This window comes from Lissotriton vulgaris, chromosome 12, assembly GCF_964263255.1.
Source record: "Lissotriton vulgaris chromosome 12, aLisVul1.2, whole genome shotgun sequence".
Taxonomy (NCBI): Eukaryota; Metazoa; Chordata; class Amphibia; order Caudata; family Salamandridae; genus Lissotriton; species Lissotriton vulgaris.
The window spans coordinates 802,139,036-802,158,512 of NC_141700.1; the positions used below are offsets into that span (position 1 = coordinate 802,139,036).

Consider the following 19,477-nt stretch of genomic DNA (forward strand, 5'->3'; position numbering starts at 1 on the left):
TTTGGTTTGTGCTTAGTACCCTGTCCTCATAAAGAGTACAGGGCTGTTGTGATTCTTAATAAATATACTGTTTATTTTCATAACACTTGTGTGGTGTCCTTTCACTGGGTGTTCAAGGGGTACATGTGTGGTAAACAGCTGGCTTAACGCGCCCTCTCGAGTCTTTAGCCTTAGACTGCTCGTATCCACGCTACTAGGATAGCTGGTCTATAGGTTGACTTACAACCAAACACCATAAGGGTCGTTGGAACGATACATAGCGGTCGCTAGAATAGCGAACGTTGCATATCGGGCCAACTTCTCACATTGGTGAGCAGCGGTTGGGATTTGAGCTTGCTGTTGTTTTACCACACGTATCCTAAGAATATCTTGTTGAAAGATCGCACAAGTACTGTTAGTACATATAACTAAAGCTTAGAATACTCTGAGTTCTACTGAACCAGCTGTTGTAGCTCCTCAAGGCTTAGCACACCTTGGCTACAACTCTTAGCAAGGGAAAAGTAGGTAAACACATAGTGTAGGTAGGTGCATCACTTACACCACACTAGAAACAGTATGTCGGACAAAGGAGGAAACTCTGAGTCTCCCCTTGTGTCAGTTGACCCTCCACAGGTCATCCCGTCAAGATATACTGCGCTTAACTTCCACGAGTTACGACAAGTATGTACCTCTAGGAAGATTAAGCAAGGGGCTAACCCCACCACCTCCTTTCTGATTGGTCTCCTAGAGACTTATGATGCCAGAAAGGCTGAGAAGCTTCTTAGCCCTTCTAATCCAGAAGGAGGCATGCCTCCCCTCGAGGGAACCCGGGACGATCCTGACCTCATTCACCTCGCAACCGAGAACGAGGATGTGGAGGAGGATGAGGATGAGGATCTCTCAGGGGACGAGGCAGATAAGGGACAGGTAGAAGTCGTCAGACTAACACGGTCCAACTTAAGCAGACACGATAGTGGTACTGGGGGAACCCCGGCGCTACTGTCGGTTCCGCTTAACATGGGGAATGGACAAGCCAGATCTCTATCAAGAGGCTCTGGCAGATCCCTTCATACCAACGGCTCTCACAACTCTTCTCAAAGAGGGATGACGTCCCCTCAGAGGAGAGTGTACGAAGCGAAGGAAAGGGCAGCTAATCTGCGGATCGAAAGGGAAGAACTTGCCCTGGCCAAGGAAAAGCTTGCTTTTGCTAGAGAGCAACAGTTAAGTGGGGCAGTCCCCACTGGTGGCAGCAATGTACCTAGTAATAGGGAAAAGAGTTTCGATACGAAACACCTTGGGAAGATAGTGCCCCCCTTTAAACAAGGGGACGACATCCACAAATGGATTACTGCTTTGGAGAGGGCCTGCACTGTGCAGGGTGTTCCCCAGAGTCAGTGGGCAGCTATCTTGTGGCTCTCCTTTGAAGGTAAAGGAAGAGACAAGCTCCTCACCACAAGGGTAGAGGACGCTAACAATTACCAAGTCTTGAAGAATACACTCGTTGAAGGGTTCGGCCTAACCACTGAGCAGTACAGGGTGCTGTTCAGGGATACCCAGAAAACGCAGTCTCAAGATTGGTCTGATTTTGTCGATTGTGCCACTAAGGCTTTTGAGGGCTGGTTGCTGGGCAGTAAGGTTACTGATTACAAAGGATTGTATAATTTGATGATGAGAGAACAAATTTTAAACAATTGTCAGAACCAGTTGTTGCATCAGCATCTTGTCGACTCGGATCTGACCTCTCCTCAAGAATTGGGGCAGAAGGCAGACAAATGGGTTCGTACGAGAGTTAAACAGAACCAGGGCCAGAATCAAGGTGGTCAGAAGAAAGCAGACCAGAAGGGTAAAGATTCAAAGGGGGAACAAAATGACCAGAAGTCTTCGACAGGTCCCCAACAACCCAAAGAGGGTGGGGGTCAGGCTCCCCAAAAGAAGAAAGAAGGCCAATCCAAACGATGGTGCCAGTACTGTAAAAGTAAATCTCACTGGTTTAGTGAGTGCACCAAGAAAGGAGGAGGGCAGACTCCTGCCACTGCAGCCCCTAAGGCACCTGTGCCCCCTAGTACAGTCAGCAGTGGTAGTGCGCCTCCCAAGGGTTTAGTAGGGTTAACCCTGGGTTCTGAGGGGCGTGACAACTTAGTTGGCACGCTCACTCAGGCTGTCCTTGTCAGTACAGGGGACGTGGACGTGTCCCCTGACGTAAGCCCCAATACTTTGGGCAAATACAGACAGACGCCTTTCATAAATGGAAAGATGGCTCAGGCCTATAGGGACACTTGTGCCAGCGTCACCATGGTGACGCCTAACTTTGTGGACCCTGGACAGATCATGCCAGGTACAGAATTCCTGGTGACCAATGCAAGCAATGTCACTACCAATCACAGTATGGCAATTGTAGCTTTCTCCTGGGGAGGGGTAACTGGCCAAAAGAAGGTTGTAGTTAGTCCAGACCTCCCAGTGGATTGTTTGTTGGGAAATGATTTGGAGTCGTCACAATGGTCAGAAGTGGAGCACCGGACTCACATGGAAATGTTAGGTCTGCCAGCACATGTGTTCGCTGTGACTAGGTCACAGGTCAGGAGATGCCCCACTGAACAGGTGCTGGATCCTGGAACAACGGACCAGACACCTCCCAAGAAAAAGAGCAGTAGGGTTAAGGCTGCGCCTTCCCCCTTGCCCCAGGTCGAGGATCAAGTCTCAGAGGAGGCTGACCTACAGGAATTGAGGGAAACTGAGCCGAGAGAGTTCGAACTTGATCAAGTTGAATTCTTGGGCTCAGGGGGACCCTCAAGGGAAGATCTGGGGAAGGACCAGTTAGACTGCCCTTCTCTTGAACCCCTCAGACAGCAGGCTGCTGCTGAGGCTGCTGGGAACGCCACAGGTACCCACAAGGTATACTGGGAAGATGGACTCCTGTACACTGAGTCAAGAGACCCCAAGCCTGGCATGACCAGGAGGCTGGTCGTCCCCTTGTCTCAGCGTGGTTTCCTACTTACCTTGGCCCACGAGATTCCCTTAGCAGGTCACTTAGGCCAGACGAAAACGTGGGACAGGCTTGTCTCGCACTTTCACTGGCCTCACATGAACGAAGATACCAAGGAGTTTTGCCGCTCCTGTGTCACTTGCCAAGCCAGTGGTAAGTCAGGTGGCACGACAAAGGCCCCCCTTATACCAATGCCTGTGGTGGGTGTGCCCTTTGAACGGGTGGGGATCGACATCGTCGGTCCCATGGAACCACCGACAGCATCAGGGCACAAGTTTATACTGGTGGTAGTGGATCATGCCACCGGGTATCCTGAAGCTATTCCCCTTAGGACCACTACAGCACCTGTTGTGGCAAGAGCCCTAGTTGGAGTATTCTCCAGAGTGGGTTTCCCTAAGGAGGTCGTCTCCGACAGAGGTGCAAACTTTATGTCGAGCTACTTAACTGCTATGTGGAAGGAATGTGGTGTCAACTACAAGTTCACTACACCCTATCATCCACAATGCAATGGGCTTGTTGAGAGATTCAACAGGACCCTAAAAGGGATGATTCATGGACTACCGGAAAAGCTTCGGCGTAGATGGGACGTCCTGATCCCCTGCCTCTTGTTCGCCTACAGAGAAGTCCCACAGAAGGGGGTTGGCTACAGCCCTTTTGAACTTTTGTACGGGCATCCTGTAAGAGGACCCCTGTGTTTGGTGAAGGAAGGATGGGAGAGACCTCTCAAAAAGCCTGCAGCCAACATAGTGGACTATGTGCTCGGCCTCCGCTCGCGGATGGCTGAATACATGGAGAAGGCATCCGAAAACCTTAAGGCCAGCCAAGAACTCCAAAAAGCTTGGCATGACCAAAAGGCTGTCTTGACTGTTTACCAGCCCGGACAGAAGGTGTGGGTGTTGGAGCCAGTGGCCCCAGCAGCACTCAAGGACAAATGGTCCGGGCCCCACACCATCCTGGAGAAAAAGGGAGAGGTCACCTACCTGGTCGACCTGGGAACTCCCCGGAGCCCCCACAGGGTGCTTCATGTCAACAGGCTAAAAGCATATGTCGACAGGAAGGACATGAGTTTGCTCATGGCCCTAGATGAGGGACAGGAAGAGGAGAGTGACCCTCTCCCCGACCTGCTCTCTCAGAATCCTGACGATGGCTCGGTAGATGGTGTTGTCTTTTGTGGCAGCCTCTCCGAACATCAACAGAGCGACTGTAAACAGGTTCTTCAGTCGTTCCGACATCTGTTCTCTCTGACACCCAGTCAGACCGATTGGTGCACCCATGAGGTCGACACTGGTGACAGCTTGCCCGTAAAGAGTAAAATCTACAGGCAGCCTGATCACGTTAGAGACTGCATCAAAAGTGAAGTGCAGAAAATGTTGGAGCTGGGAGTCATTGAACCCTCGGATAGCCCTTGGGCTAGTCCCGTAGTTCTAGTGCCGAAACCTCACACCCAGGGTGGTAAGAGAGAGATGAGGTTCTGCGTAGACTACAGGGGTCTCAATGCAGTCACTAAGACTGACGCCCACCCAATACCAAGGGCAGACGAGCTTATTGATAGGCTGGCCTCGGCCAACTACTTAAGTACGTTTGACCTGACAGCTGGGTATTGGCAAATCAGGTTAGCTGAGAACGCCAAGCCTAAAACCGCATTTTCAACCCCTGGTGGGCATTATCAGTTCGTGGTGATGCCCTTTGGTCTGAAAAATGCACCTGCCACCTTCCAACGGTTGGTGAATCACGTCCTTACCGGGCTGGATGACTTCTGTGCGGCGTATCTTGACGATATTGCTGTCTTTAGCTCCACCTGGGAGGATCACCTGGTCCACCTGCGGAAGACATTGGAGGCGCTGCAAGCGGCAGGCCTCACTATCAAGGCCACCAAGTGCCAGATAGGGCAGACACAGGTTGTATACCTGGGCCACCTTGTAGGTGGAGGTCAGGTTCAGCCACTGGAGAGCAAGATACAGTCAATCAGGGACTGGGCTCCTCCAACCACCCAGACTCAGGTTCGAGCTTTCTTGGGCCTGACTGGTTACTACAGGAAGTTTGTCAGGAACTATGGTTCCATCGTGACACCATTAAATGAACTGACAAGTAAGAAAATGCCAAAAAAGGTTCAGTGGACAGCGAGCTGTCAAAAAGCATTCGATGACCTAAAGCAGGCCATGTGCACGGCGCCTATCCTCAAGAGTCCGGACTACTCCAAACCATTCATTGTCCAAACAGATGCTTCTGAGTTGGGTGTGGGAGCTGTTCTTTCTCAACTGAATTTTGATGGTCAAGACCAGCCCATTGCTTTTATAAGCAGACGGCTGACCCCTAGAGAGAAAAATTGGTCAGCTATTGAGAGGGAGGCCTTTGCTGTGGTTTGGGCCCTAAAGAAGCTGAGGCCATACTTGTTTGGCACTCACTTCAAGATTCAGACCGACCATAAGCCCCTCTTGTGGCTAAATCAGATGAAGGGTGAAAACCCCAAACTGCTTAGGTGGTCCATTTCCCTACAGGGGATGGACTTCACAGTGGAACATAGACCTGGTACTGATCATGGCAATGCCGATGGGCTCTCCAGATATTTCCACTTAGAACAAGAAGACTCACCTGGTCAAGGTTAGTTAGTTGTTCCGACGTTTGGGGGGGGTCATGTAGGAGAGTAGGGTCTGCAATCCTATGATCACCCAGATTTTTTGCTTTTGTTTCACTGGTTTACGACTTTCTCTGGCTGTGGGCCTGCCAATCAGACCCACAGCCTGGCTGTTCTCTCTCTAAATTAAGATATGTGCCCTAGGTGCATTTACCAATTGGTACTGGGCCACCTTATCAGACCCTGTAACCCAGGGCATAGGTGTACCCAGGGCCGCCAGGGGCTGCAGCATGTATTATGCCACCCCTGGCTGGCCTCCTAAATCTGACACAACTGGCTGCATGACAGCTGGGGCAAAGTCGTGTAATCACCCTTTGCTTTAGATATAGTAGCCCTATATCTAACCCTCCAATGGACACCCGAGTTCCTATTAGTCACTCCTATGGCAGGCCTTGACAATCCTGAAGGCAGAGTGCATGGGCTCATGTGAACTAAGCTCTGGCCCGAGCCGAGCCCGGTTGCAGCTTGCGGAATCAAGACCCAATGGCTGTTCCATGATAACGCGTACCATATCGGTAACTTCGGTGTCGCGTTATCAAGACATGTCGAGTAAGGTGTCATACGAATCGGGATGCTGCCCTCTCACCAACTCTGGCGACGAGGTTAGCATTCCGCCCTTCTAGAGGGACACGACATGTACGTAACTGTGAACCCCGGTTAAAGTTAACGAAAGCCTCAGCTCCACAAAATGGATGCTGCCACCACAGACACGAGTCTGGCCTCCTGCTGCTGGGAGTCCTTCCAGCGAGGAGCACTTGGACAAAGGGTTTCCTGTCAAGGGCGGTGTTCGCACCGTCCCAGACAGGGTTTGTGTATTCTGGGTAGGTAGGGCTTTTGCGAGAAGGTGACTGCGGAGTGGCACCCCGGTGCTCACTACGCATCTGCCGGTTAGAACCAGTTCCAGGGGCGACAGCCCTGGCCTGGGGAAAGCCCGGCAGGGGAGAGGGGTGTAACTACCCCCCTTCCTGGTCCCACCCTTAGGGCAGGACCTAGTCATGTACCCACCCCTTTCTTTAGGATAAAGGCCGGAGCGGGGACCCTTCCAAATTAGATCATCTTTGAATCAAGAACTACTTTCTACGAAAAGGACCTTCAAGACTCTTCTCAAGATTTCTCCCTTGTGGCTAAGGAGTAGTCACCCTGCATCAGCGGGCACCATCTAAGAACTCTGCGGTTTGCTGTAAGTCCTTCCTCAAGGAAACCGACGGCCCAGCTCGACGAGAACCGGCTTCCCTGGCACCTCTGACCTCTACCCACGTCATCAGCTCAGCTGTGATCTGTGGGTGCGACGAGACCTCGAGGGACCGGCCATCATCAGAACCTGCACGCTCTTAAAAACCAGCACGACCATCGAGGTAACTCTCTGGTGAGTGCTCTGGGGTCCGAGAAGCCCCGACCCTGAGCCGCTCCAGCACCGAAGTGCAGTCTCCCAGCATCTCCACGATCTGCGTGGGGCCCTTCTGCTCGCTGCTCAGCACGTTGTCTGGTCACTAGCCGCTGGCTTGTGTCCTTCTGTGACGACATCCGAAAATCAACACTGCCGGTCTGGTTGCTCCAGACTGGCCCTTGCTTCCATCTTTTTGAGAAGCACCCCGGACCCTCCTGGTCCACTCAAGACGCCGACAGCGACATCCGTCGTGGGACAGCTCGCACCTCCACCGTGGTCGCCGACAACGCCTCCTGGTCCGAGAGACTGCAGAGCCTAGCGTCGCCCACTCACCTGGTCGAGGTGACGGCCAACTGGTGCCTTCCTGGTACCCTCTGACTACTGGCTAGTAGTACGAACTTGGTCCCCTCTGCTTTCAGGTTCCATCAATCTCCGATCCAGGCTTGGATCTCTACGAACTATTCATCACTGGTCGCCGGCCAGCAACTCCTTTTCTTCCGGCTCCTGGCTCGTCAGCGAAGACCCCGACGCCTGTAAGACTTGCAGCCGCAGCCCTCGTGGCTAGGTAACTCGGCATTTCAGTGCCTGCATAGCCTCCTTACTCTAGGGTCCCGAGTCCCTCGCTTCCGACTTGCCTTAACCTTTCCGTGTCCCCGGACACTTGTTTTAAACTGTGCACTTGAAGTATTTACTAAAGAGATTTGGTTTGTGCTTAGTACCCTGTCCTCATAAAGAGTACAGGGCTGTTGTGATTCTTAATAAATATACTGTTTATTTTCATAACACTTGTGTGGTGTCCTTTCACTGGGTGTTCAAGGGGTACATGTGTGGTAAACAGCTGGCTTAACGCGCCCTCTCGAGTCTTTAGCCTTAGACTGCTCGTATCCACGCTACTAGGATAGCTGGTCTATAGGTTGACTTACAACCAAACACCATAAGGGTCGTTGGAACGATACATAGCGGTCGCTAGAATAGCGAACGTTGCATATCGGGCCAACTTCTCACACGCTCCACTTCCATGCATGTGACATTGACTGGCCCTGAACGCAGGGGGCTTTTATGGCTGACTTAGAGGGTCATCCCAGCTGCACATTATAAGAATTTGGGATATTACTTGAAGGAGGTAAGTATCCATCTCAAGTAATAATCACAGTCTTTGTCAGGGTGAACCCTTAAAGTCATTAATTTAACCTGAGCTCAACCTGTTTGTAGCTATGGCAGAGAGCAGACAGGCTTAAGTTAGAGGTAAATGTGTAAAGTATTGATGCAGTTCTAAAATAGTGATAATGTAGAAAAGCAAAACTAAAAAATCCCATAATGACCTAGAAAAATAGAGTACAATTTAATAAACACAATGATAAAAATCTAATTAAAAGAACCAGAGATGAGATTATTACATTTTTAAGTACAAATAGCATCACAACACACAAAGTGTCAATGATACTCAATGGTCACAGTATAATGGGGTGTAGACACAATTTGACACTGATGGTGTGGGCTGTGGGTCGGATACATCCACCATATTGGGTCTGGGAAAAGATTTTACCTTCTGACTTTAATCATTTAATTCCCAATCCACCACATTCGTACACTTCTGAAGCCCCAGGACCTCATGCGAGGTACTCGGAGACTTACAGGATGGAAGGAAGCGACCAAACGCATGGACCCAATCCAGCTCCAGATGTCACTGCTCAGTTAGGCAGTTGCAATAAAAAACCTCTGTAGCTTGTTATGTCCCTGTAGCTTTGAAAATAAGTCAGCCTGTTGACCCTTGGAGTCTAGTTCCTTGTCCTGTGTCTACAAGAGAGGGGACATGCCCGGTCTTCTAGGCTCTTGCTGGTCTCAGACAACAGATTCGATCCTCTTCTGATCTTCCACATATCTGGGAATGTTCTGAAGATAGTGCTTGGAGATGGCGCCTGTGGGTGGAAATTACCCCTGGAGGCTCCCTAACCTAAGGGGTGATGGTCCTAACCCTTACAACTTTGGGTATTTTCAAGATTGCGAACGTCTTGAGCTACACTTACGGGCTTGATGTGTATGGGCAATGTACTACCGTAATCCTAGTGCGCTTCCACATCTAACACAAAAATCCAGTTTGAGGCCGGTCCTTGGCCCATAACCACCTGAGAGACAGAAGTGTGGTAGAACAAAACAGAGAGGGGCAAACAAAAAAGGGCCCTGCCCCAGTGTCCGCTAATATTTCTCTGTGATGGGGAGGCCTCTCTGAAGTGCGCCCCAAGTGTCTAGTGGAAAACACCAGCAGACCTGTGGAACAGGATGTGACATTCAAGCACCCCCTAGTACTTCTTGCATATTCTGTCTGTTCAGAGGGGTAATCACTGCCCTTTCAGGTCAGCCTCCTGTTTGCTCCTGGGGGATGTTTTACACCAATTCACACCGATTCAAATGCTAAACACTGAATGGCTGCAGTGGAAGAACACATGTGCATGGCTTCCAGGGACTTTACACAGGGCAAGGTAACTTTTAAAAAGTAACTTTTGCTTAATAGTTGTACAAAATGTTATCTTACCATTACATTGGATTTTGATTAACTATTTAAGAATCTTTGAATTACTTTTCTAGCTGCTTCCGTACCGAGTAACCTAGTGTTTTCCTATGAAGCAGCCAGCCTTGCTGCAGTAAAACTAGCTTTCGGTCCTTTTTCATTGTAAGGGCATATGGAACAGTAAACCTTACATGTCCTACTTGTAAATACTATGCGCCCTTATGGCTTATGGGCGCTAAGGCTACTTAGGGATTATGTATTAATATTTTATAAGGTTTTTTTGACAGGTCAAGTTGGCATTTTAAAACCCAACAGCTTTTCTACAGTGGCAGGCCTGGAGACAGGTTTGCTGTGTCACTGCAGTGGTTGGCACAATGGCTGCTACAGCCCACTAGTGAAATTTAACTGGCAGGCCCTGTGTACAATCTGTGCTATATATTAGGGATTTCATCGGTAAGTTAGATATACGATTCAAGTGTATACCAATCTCAATATGCTGGTAGGAGAGAGCACAATCACTTTAATAGTGGTTAGCAGGAGTAAAGTGCAGTAGGAAAATAGGGTTCAGCAAAAAAAACAGGGTGACCCTGCCAAAGGGCCACTTTCCAACACACGTTCAGTGTGTTCTGTCGGCTTTGGGTGGTGAGGAGCACTATTCATTCAGAGCAAGCTGGAGTAGGCCTGTATACCAAAGGTCCTTCTCCATTAACAAGGGTTTGCTTTTTCTGGTATGAGTGGATAGGTGGTATTGCCTCGGCCTGTGAGCAGAGGTTGACTTGGAAGTAAGGTTACCCCTCTGACCCTCACCTCTGGGCAGTGCCACAGTTGTGTTCATTGGATGTGTTATTGAGAAAATCTGTCATTGACTTGGTCATACATACTTGATTCCACTCTATTGTGACCATCTTTGTGTTTCCAGACAATTAATATTTATATCACAGAATGCACTGTTGCAACACACTCCGTATTTGGATCACCATTTCTGAGCGCTTGTATCCTTATTTGAGAATAAGTGGTCCCAGGGCCTTTACACTCACCTGATGGGCCATTGATTAGGCCAATATTGCCAGGCACCTATTACAGGCAGTCCAGCACTGCAGCCGTAATGCTGCCCGAGTGTCCCATACGTGAGGACAAATCCCATCGGGCAGAACTGCAGACATCAGATTAGGTAGACATGACACAAATCACATGAACCAGTGCTGCTTTCAGCTCAGCTCAGATACACTTCTACTGCCAGGCTGAGCCCAGACCCCTCCAGTGGAAGGGCTTAGCATAGACAGACCTGTGCGGCAGGACATGTACTGTCAGCTGAGCACAGACCCGGTCCAGAGGGAGCAGTGAGATCAGACAGACCTATGCGACAGGACATGTACTGTCAGCTGAGCACAGACCCTGTCCAGAGGGAGCAGTGAGATCAGACAGACCTGTGCGGCAGGACATGTACTGTCAGCTGAGCACAGACCCTGTCCAGAGGGAGCAGTGAGATCAGACAGACCTGTGCGGCAGGACATGTACTGTGTCAGCTGAGCACAGACCCCTCCTGTGGAAGAGCGGAGATCAGACAGACCTGTGCGGTAGGACATGTACTGTGTCAGCTGAGCACAGACCCCTCCAGTGGAAGAGCGGAGATCAGACAGACCTGTGCGGCAGGACATGTACTGTCAGCTGAGCACAGACCCGGTCCAGAGGGAGCAGTGAGATCAGACAGACCTGTGCGGTAGGACATGTACTGTGTCAGCTGAGCACAGACACCTCCAGTGGAAGAGCGGAGATCAGACAGACCTGTGCGGTAGGACATGTACTGTGTCAGCTGAGCACAGACCCCTCCAGTGGAAGAGCGGAGATCAGACAGACCTGTGCGGTAGGACATGTACTGTGTCAGCTGAGCACAGACCCCTCCAGTGGAAGAGCGGAGATCAGACAGACCTGTGCGGTAGGACATGTACTGTGTCAGCTGAGCACAGACCCCTCCAGTGGAAGAGCGGAGATCAGACAGACCTGTGCGGTAGGACATGTACTGTGTCAGCTGAGCACAGACCCCTCCAGTGGAAGAGCGGAGATCAGACAGACCTGTGCGGTAGGACATGTACTGTCAGCTAAGCACTGACCCCTCCAGTGGAAGGGCTTAGCACAGCCCGACCTGTGTGGCAGGACATGTACTGCCAGCTGAGCACAGACCCCTCCAGTGGAAGGGCTTAGCACAGACAGACCTGTGCGGCAGGACATGTACTGTCAGCTGAGCACAGACCCCTCCAGTGGAAGAGCTGAGATCAGACAGACCTGTACGGCAGGACTTCAACACAGACCCCTCCATTGGAAGAGATGTGATCAGAGAGACCTGTACGGCAGGACTTCAACACAGACCCCTCCATTGGAAGAGATGGGATCAAAGAGACCTGTGCGGCAGGACAGGTACTGTGTCAGCTGAGCACAGACGCCTCCAGTGGAAGGGCTTAGAACAGACAGACCTGTGCGGCAGGACATGTACTGTGTCAGCTGAGCACAGACGCCTTCAGTGGAAGTGCTAGGGTAGGACAGACCTGTGTGACTGGACATGTACTGTGTCAGCTGAGCACAGAATCCTCCAGTGGAAGGGCTTAGCATAGACAGACCTGTGCATCAGAACATGTACTGTGTCAGCTGAACACAGATGCCTCCAGTGGAAAGGCTTAGCACAGACAGACCTGTGTGACTGGACATGTACTGTGTCAGCTGAGCACAGAATCCTCCAGTGGAAGGGCTTAGCATAGACAGACCTGTGCATCAGAACATGTACTGTGTCAGCTGAACACAGATGCCTCCAGTGGAAAGGCTTAGCACAGACAGACCTGTGTGACTGGACATGTACTGTGTCAGCTGAGCTCAGACGCCTTCAGTGGCAGGGCTTAGCATAGACAGACCTGTGTGACTGGACATGTACTGTGTCAGCTGAGCACAGACGCCTCCAGTGGAAGGGCTTAGCACAGACAGACCTGTGCGGCAGGACATATCTGTCTTTACTCTCAGCTGAGCACAGATCCCTCCAGTGGAAGAGCTGAGCACAGACAGACCTGTGCGACAAGACATGTACTGTGGCAGCTGAGTACAGACCCGTTCAGATGGAACAGCTGAGCACAGACAGACCTGTACGGCATGACATCAACACAGACCCCTCCATTGGAAGAGATGGGATCAGATAGACCTGTGCGGCAGGACATGTACTGTGTCAGCTGAGCAGAGACTCCCATGCTGTCCAGCTGTGAGCTCAGTGCAGATAGACCAGTACTACCTCTGGAACATGCCCACCAGTATGTTGGTTTCAGTGCAGGTTTGTGGCTCTCTGCCTACTCTGCCATTTGACGTAATGTGACATAGGTGAATGGGGACTCCCTGTGATACTTTAAGGTCTAGAGGAGGGAGTGACAGTCTATAACAAACAATGAGGGGAACCTCTATACTGACCTATATTTCTTTACATCTGAGCATTAAAGTCTCTACAAGGTTACAATTATGATGCTGCATAAGAACAAGAGATAATTCATTAAGACATGGAATGTATATTTGATTTCTTTCATTTATTTTATATCTTTTGCATAACAAATTATTTTTTTCTTCATTTTCTAGTGATCATTTTATCAAAGTTACAAAACAGTGACATGGTAACATATGTATATATAATTAAAAAATGCATGGTTGGATCATGTCTAAACACAAACCCCTAAGCAATACACATAAAATAACTTTCACTCATACCTTCATTCATACAAATTCAAACTTTCATACCCATTATTCTAACACTACTGACAATAACACAAAACAGTGAAAAAAAGTGAACATGTATCGTGTCCTTCGATAGACTCCTCAGAATATGGCTAGACCCCGTTATCTTATTTCTTCCTTTTTGTTTTGAGGGTTAGCAGTTTTTAGTGCTCCTTTCCTTTCCTTCTCCAGATTTTGATTTCTGATTTAAACTGAGGGTGTCTGATGCGTACGGCCTACGTACGTTTCGGTGATGTGCTTAGTTTGCTTCACCTTCTTCAGGGCCAACATGTAAATGGACAACAGACAGGTGCATACATACAGTTAAAACCAGGGGGTTTTCATTATCTGCAATGAGAACATATATACCATGATTAAATTATGAGCATCCTGAATTCAGATAAATGTTTCAAAGGTTTAATAAAACTGTTTTGTGCTATGGTCCAACCTGTGACCAGATCAAAGTTAAAAATTAGTCGGATGTGGTAGGAATACTGAATAGTTTAGTACCTTGTTACCCAAGCTGAAAAGGAAAGTTGTGTGAGAAAGTAGTTTAGTAAAGCCTTATACCTCCCAAAAGAATAAGAAAGCAGATTAGGTGACACCTGGTGTGTGGACACATGCATGACAAGTATGTGTCATCTACAACTAGGTTGAGGAGTTACTTATATCACCTGTGTCTGCGTTGACACTATTAGGACCCTTTTAGGAAAATAGATTTTATGGACAGTCGTGTCTCTGTGAGGGTAGCTTCCTGTAGATAGGGATACAAAAATGAAGCCTCTTAATTTTCTATGCTATTTTTTAGAGACGTTTCTTTATATAAGTTTGTTTGTGACTGCATATTACCGAAGAGTTTTGGATCCTCCAGATGTATCTGCGGTTAGGATTAAAGGCTATAATGTGAGTTCTCTGGGCCTATGTTATCGGTCATTATTTCTTTGGGACCTAAAACAAAGCAAAACAACGCGGGTCACAGATTTGTAATGGATACCAAGGTATGTTCATAGTTTGGGAGATGACAAGAATAAGATACGCCTCGGCATATGACCTATCGGGCATATATGTCTTATTTGTGGGGGTAGCACAGTGTTTTCTGTGTTCATAATTTTTGTGTTGCTGATCTTTCGGGCTCTGTGTGGTAGCTAAACTCTGTCTCTTTTTACTGTCCTGTACTAAGGTGCGTTCTGCTATTCATATTGACTATGAGGCGCAAGATATGAACAGTGAGATATTAACTTCTATCAGACTGATGTTATGTTAAATGATGACCCTCTGTGTGCAGTATTTAGTTGTGTTAATATTCTTAGCTGTGTACTGCCTGTCCTCGAATTTGCCATTAGTACTAGTTGCAGTGTGATTGCTACTGCTTGTGACAGAAATGATATCTGTTCACTTTTATATAGGAATGCTACACTGTAAACTTAATAATTAAAATTTCTGCGCCGAGATGAGGGCTCTCTCTGTCTGATTGAAAGTGCTTACTCGGGAGGGCTGCAGTCTGGTAGTTTTCTAATTTTTGGCTCGCTATGATTGTATAAACAAATTCCAATGCATTAATTCCAACCCTTAGACATAGCAGAGCAAGGGGAGTTCGAGCCTATAAGGAGAAAGTGCTGCACGGAAAACATTTTCCTAAGCACTGAGAAATCTTTCGCATCCTCGGGCGCTATTGTGTGCTGATACTGCGTGTTTATCCTAATGTGTGCATCTTGTGATATTACTGGGATAGAGGCTCTAACTGTCTGTAAGGACGTGCCAACTGCGGATAAGGAGTGTTAAATAATACACTAGTTGGCCTTCTGTTACGTTTGCAAGGTAAATAGCAAGTGCGCTGGCTGCAACTTTCAATTAAAACCGAGCGTCTGGGAATTGAAACTACTAGGGGAAACATGCAGTGAGGGAAGAGAGTTATGTAATATTCCTGGGATTAGTGCTTTCCCTGACTGCGAGGACGTCAAGTCAAAAATATGTTTATTTAGACCGTTTGATCTATAAACCACAGTTCCACCTTTATCATTTAAAATCACATAACACAAATTCATATTCTTAACAATAAAATTTATCCTAAAAACAACCTTTATACAATTTAAAACCAAATTTCATTTGGATTATAGGACTATTGGCTATTTTGGGTCTCCAGACAGATCAGGAACTTATATACCCCCTGCATATATTTTCCGATAGCTATCGCAATGTCAAGATTTTCCATGTCAACTAAAAGCTCCCGTGCTTTAGTGCGATCCTCAACCTCATATTTTAAAAATATCGGGCGGAGAAACTGTTTACGTAAATTTAAAAACATGTAACAATCCAGCAAGATGTGCAAAATATCACATTTCATTCCTAGTTTACACACACATTTACCATCAGGATGCATTAGGGCAGTTTTTATTGCACTATTTGTAAATATCGGATTAATACCTATTCGTAATTTAAAGACTTCTGTTCTTATCCAACGGTTTGGTAGTAAGTCTATATATGGAAAGTTAGAGTCTTTCTCCCATCCTGAGCTCATAAACTTTACAGAGTCTTTCTCTTTCAGATACATTTGGTCTGTCGCCCTAGAAATTTCTTTACCATGCACTTTAAGAACATTCTTTATAACATTAATTTGGAGTGTCATAGGGTCGATGTTCACATTCAAGTAATCACAAATGGCCAGGAGTTTCCTTCTTGTTGCCTTCGCCCACTTTAACTCACTAGTCTGAATTTCTTTCATACACCATTGTGATACCTTAGTGACTTCCCCCTGACCCAAACGGTTCCAGAATCTGAGGAGACTCATCTGCACCTGAACATTCCATGCGGTTAGGCCCAATTCTACTCTAACTGCCTGGATCATTGCCGACCCAGGGAGGGACAGCAAGGCTTTTAAACATTTTCCCTCCTCTTTATCCCAGGTGCTTTTCCCATCGAAGCAGAGAACTTCAGCCCCATATTGGAATTGTGGCGGAACCATAGCTTTGAAGGCAGTCAAGAGAGGTTTATGAGACATATCGCCATAGCTATGGTTGAATCTTTTCAACCCGCATACCGCTAAATGCGCTTTTAGTTTCTGCGCTTCCAAATGGGAATCCCACTTCAGAGACCTTGTGAACCAAATCCCGAGGTATTTATATTCACTTACAGTTTCTAGCTTGGTTTGGCCCAAGTACCAGCTAAACTTCGTGCTCTTCTTCCCAAAACATAGAATTTTTGTCTTATCCATGTTTACTGTAAGTCGTTTTGCGATAGAATATTCATTGAATGCATTTAACTTCCTCTGAAGCCCCACCTCTGTTTGATCCATTATTACAAGGTCATCTGCGTACAACAGACAGGACAGATGCTTACCATTTATTTTAGGGCTCGCTCCTCTGGCAGTACCCAGGAGAAGGGGCAAGTCTGCTAAAAATATGGCAAAAAGTAACGGGGCCAGAACACAGCCTTGCCTCAACCCATTATTTATCGGTATTTCCATTGTAAGGCCGCCAGAGGTATCTTTAATCACCCGTGCCCAGTTATGGCTATGCAATTCTTGGATAATTAACAAAAGATCCGCCGGAACATCATACTTTCTCAATGTCTCCCACAAACAGTCCCTATCCACCAAGTCAAAGGCTGCTCGAAAGTCCACGAAGCAACAAAACAATTTGCCCTGCTGCTCCATGGACTTCCTGGCTACAGCCCAAAGTGCGAAGCAGTGATCAATAGTGGAGTGCCCCTCCTTGAAGCCACCTTGCTCTATTGGAACTATTGACTGCCGCTCCACCCATTCTTTCAATTTTCCCAGGACTATTTTAGAGAATACCTTTTCCCCGATGTCTAATAGGTTAATTAACCTATAGTTCTTAGGGTCTTTCTTTTCTCCTTTTTTATGCAGGGGTCTAATTATGGCACCTCTCCAGGATTTAGGGAAATGACCCAAAGCCAGGATTGCCACAAACATGTGGGATAAAAATCCAGCCCACCAATCTATCTGGGTTTTAATTAGGATGGCGGGAAGATTATCTGGACCTGCTGCACGTGATAAGTTTAATTTTTTAATAGTTTCTCTCACTTTCTCTATAGAGAAGTCTGGTATTAAACCTTCTACATCCCTTATCCGAGTTGATCTATTCTTCTCGCTTTCCGGGGACTTTTTAGCATTATAAAGGTTACTTAAATAGTCTACCCATACTGCCTCCTCCACAACGCAGCTCATAGTACCCGGTACCCTTCCTGCGGCATCCTGTATCAACCTCCAGAATCCTTTTATATTTTTATTTTCAATTGTTTCTAAAAGGTTTGCCCAGCATTCTTCTTTAAAAATCCCTTTCTGCTTCTTTACTAGGGATTTATACTCCTTCTTCAACCCAAGCAAGAGCTCCACATTCCCAAGGTCATAGCTGATCCTCTGGCGTCGCTCTAATTTTCGTATCACACTTTTTTTACTCTGACATTCCTGATTAAACCACTTGGACTTTCCTTTCTTGGGTTGTGCAATTGCCTTGACTTGTTTCTTATCATTTAGGTACACTCTTATACACTGCACCGCCTGTACTATTATATCCTCATACCATGCCACCTGATGCCCTTCAAACCTTTCCGTTGATAAGTTTTGTTGAAAACTTACCAGTTTCTCCACATACTCATCCGTCAGTCTTGTGGACATGCGTTTGGGATACTCCACACTTTGGGGGATTACCCTTTCACCAGTGCCCAATATTCCACCTACAATTTCACAAAACAATGCATTGTGGTCGCTATCTCTGCGCTTAATAACATAGAATTGTTTTACCAATACATAGTTCCACGCCTGGATAAAGATATAGTCTATAGGGCAATGTTGGTTTCCCACTCTAAAGGTCTGTGTAGCAGGTCGATCAGTATCCTTCCTGCCGTTCAGGCATATTAAACACTTTGACCCCAAGAACTTTCCAAGAACTTCATCCTGGTTAGACGTTGGACATAATGGGAAATTTGCTGGATCTATGTTATAGGCACTCAACATATCCTCGAACCAATGATCCAACCTTCCAAAATTTAATTTGTGATTAAAATCGCCCATTATTACCAAAGTATCCTTCCCATACTTTTCTGTCAAGTCAATTATATCCTTTTTAAAGAGGCTTAATTCTCGCTCATATTCTTTTTGAGACCCCCATTGGATATATACGTTTATGATAATCAGATGGACAACCTCCCCATTGGACCCTAGATGACATACATTACACACCAACAGCCATTTACATAGTGAACTGATTAGTTTGGACTCTTTTACAAAATTGGTTGAAACAAGTGTTACCATACCCCCTGAGGGGCGTCCAAATTTTTTATTTTTGCTAGCTGGTTTGTGAAAATGAACGAAACCTTCAACTACCTGAGTGTTGCCGCATAGCCATGTCTCCTGTAGACAAATAACATCAACACACTTTGCAAGCTGGTTTAGACTATCCGCCTTTGTTGTACCTCCCAGCCCGTTTATGTTCCATGAAATTAATTTCAGGCTATGCGGCAACTCAGTAACCTAATCGAGGACGTACTTACTACGGACTACGGACAAAGAGTATTAGGTCATTCCCTAGCTGGCAGCCCACTACATTTATCAGATGAAGAGCTAATGCGCTGGCGGTAACTTTTACTATCGGCCCAACATTGAGGGATTTAAACCAATAAAGGGAACATGCCGTGAAGAGTGCTTACCTATATGCAGAGAAATCTACTCGCATCCAAGGGCGCCTCCGGCCGATGTCACTGCCACTGACATTCGGCCGTAGTGAGTGTGACGCTTATATAGCGCTCTCAATGGGGAATTGGTAACAGCTGCGGCATAACCCGCGATAACGTTAAACCTGTTCTTGAGATGATGATAGAAAGGGGACTCAGCCAGAGCAAACCGAAAATGCAGTGGTGAGCACAAAGAAAGGACTGAGATGTGACTATGTTGAGAGACTACAACATGGCGCTCGTTGCCAATAATGCCTCGGTCTGCTCTAGTTATACGTGCTGTTGTAGGTACTGTGTATAACTTTAATGGTGATGTAACCTTGTGTGTTTGTATAGTTTTAGTATCCACTTAGTGGTGTAATAGGGCTGAATTCCTGCAAAAGGCTCTGTAATTATTTTCCTATGGGAGAGTTCTGCTGCTCTTGCTCCCAAAGTGAGGAGGCACGGGTTGTTTAACACTGTATTGTGCCTTCTTGGTGGCATTTAATGCCTATTGTCATTTAGTTTTGCTATATGGCCACTAGTTATAAGGTACCAGGGAGTGATCCCGTG

The 19,477-nt window shown here is 47.2% G+C and overlaps 1 protein-coding gene and 1 long non-coding RNA gene across 7 annotated transcripts in view; one reads left to right on the forward strand and one right to left on the reverse strand.

The window, feature by feature from the left end:
- The window catches only part of MINK1 (misshapen like kinase 1), a 675,548-nt gene that overhangs the window by 162,796 nt on the left and 493,275 nt on the right, over nucleotides 1–19,477 (forward strand). The window lies entirely within an intron of this gene.
- On the reverse strand, nucleotides 12,983–14,181 carry LOC147678784 (uncharacterized). Its single transcript, XR_015302586.1, has 3 exons — nucleotides 14,084–14,181; nucleotides 13,909–13,988; nucleotides 12,983–13,582 (listed from the first exon to the last, which is right to left on the reverse strand). It is a non-coding gene; the product is annotated as an uncharacterized LOC147678784 (long non-coding RNA).